A 2,473-nucleotide genomic window follows, 5' to 3' on the forward strand; every position below is an offset into this window, starting at 1 on the left:
TATAAGTATTAGGTATCGTACCTACGTGGAATAAATATACGAAATTCGATTTTATCTCGATTTTAATTCGTGATTTTCCATTATATTCCATTATATTTTTCATTATATAGACATATAGTATATGATCTAAAGAACAAACATATTCGTGTCAGCGATAATGTGCCGAGATACTATTACCTATATCAATAGTCAATACACTTGCTGCTATAAAAAAATAAATGTATTCACATTTATTTTCAGGAATAGTGAAATAATATTTTGTTTGATCAATGATAAGATAAAATTAATAATTAAAAGTTCCAAACCACCAAAAAATCAATCAAAACTAAAAATTATTTATTTATCTAGATAGGTATATAATTGATCTTAGATGACAATCAGATACCTAGTATCTTATTTATCTAGATGAGATAAAGATGCTGTAGTTTTTTCTAGACACTGCTTAACACTGTGAATAATAAATATAAGCGCCGATTTACCTAATTTTAATCACTAATAAATAATAATCTTAAAATCACATTTTTGGAGTTACCTACGCCCTTTGCGACTTAGGCTGACGTTAATGTTATGTTTTATTTTAAAAAAATGTTTGATGTGGTATTGTGGTCCCACAATATTATAATCGATGAAATTATAATACAAACATTGTGAACAAGAGTACCTACCCATAAATACATTCCTGGTTTTATTAAGCTAGCTATGTTATATATTTTGAGTATGCAGGGAGAAAAATGTGTACCTTAGCTTTGGTTAGGAATTTTATTATAAAGTTGTTTTATACCCATACATTTATTTACCAAGTGTAAATAGTAAATACCACTATACACTGGTATCCACAATATAAAATAAATACCTTAAAAGTACCTGCACTTAGTTCGTAAAAAATAGTAACAATATTATGATATTTTTAAACTGATATAAGTGACACATTAAATAAATTATACAAATATTCTTCAGTTTTTGTCCCCACTTGAAACCCCCCAAATCAAAAAAATAGTTTTCTAATAATTTAAATGGCTAGCAAACATTTTGTCACCAATGAAAAAAATGTTGAAATGACGCCCCTGAATTATAATATATTCTATGTAATACGCCAAAACGCCCATTATTGTCGCCCAATATACATTTTTAGATCACGCGACGTGGCGTGATATAATCACATGTATAATAATATTATATGCATTGAGAGCCAGAATAGAAACAACAAATAATAGTAATAATACAATCAGGAAATTCAAGATGTTATAAAACATGACCGATTATTATTGACGTAGAATATTACTCAATAACGTAATGTAATACGGGCAATATCGCAATGATAATAAATAATAATTATACATTTATATCTAACCGTTTTAAAGAGGATAAAAAATAATAGAGATAAAATTGATTGCAAGCTTTGTTTTTAACACCACATACCTACGATCAAAGCTGTAATTCTCAAAATCAGCGCGTGGTGTCAAGAATCATTTTAAGCACCTTTCCTATTTATTCTTGTCACTGTACCTATCTTAGTGTTTAATCGGAAATTCTATGTATAATAACGAATAATAATAATATTAATAATATATTATATTATTATTCATTTTTAAAATATAATTTAAAATTGTCAATTTAAAAAAATATAATATTATGTATTTTGGCGCCCTTGTGCAGGTCATGGCGCCCGGTGCGTATACCGCTCTCACAACCCCCTAGTCCCTGCCTACGACAGTACGACCTTAGATCATATATTATGGAGTATGGATGGAGCCACAGCGTATTAAATCAATACGAAAAAACGTTGCCGATATCAGCGACGAGTCGCCGAATTAAGTGATCGATACGCGCATGCGCAACACGACTTCTCGCATATTTATCCACATAAACCTACCTATTGTACCTATGGATCATTATGCAAGGAGTTTCATTGCGCTTGAGCACATCGATCACCTAATTCGGTGACTCTTCGCTATATCGGCAAAAAAATCATACGCCATAGTATATGATCTAACTGATCTAAGAGTACGACGCATACACCTCAACGGTTCAACATAATAATAATATGTATATGCATAAACCTTACATGCCGGTGACAAACAAACCAGTTTCGTCGGCGTACTATATACTATTATACAACTGTATCGGACTTGATAAATAATATACCTAATACATACATAATATTATTTACCTACCTGTTGGACGCGTATACGTGATCTCGTTGGCCTGTCCGCCGTCTCTAGCGCAGAGGCAAATAGCGAAATATCGAGCTAGAAGTTGCATAACGTACATGCAAGCGTATTATAACATTATATCTACTGCACATTTGCGCTGCACTGGTAAACCCTTCTGGGCAATTATAACTGCACTCTTCCTGAAATGAACAATAATAATAACCCGTCCGAGCACAATATTGATGATTATACCGTATAGGTACCGCTCACTCACATGGGTAGGGTAAGTTACCACTGGCTACCTATATATAAACGTGTGC

The sequence above is a fragment of the Acyrthosiphon pisum genome, chromosome A2, assembly GCF_005508785.2.
Source record: "Acyrthosiphon pisum isolate AL4f chromosome A2, pea_aphid_22Mar2018_4r6ur, whole genome shotgun sequence".
Taxonomy (NCBI): domain Eukaryota; kingdom Metazoa; phylum Arthropoda; class Insecta; order Hemiptera; family Aphididae; genus Acyrthosiphon; species Acyrthosiphon pisum.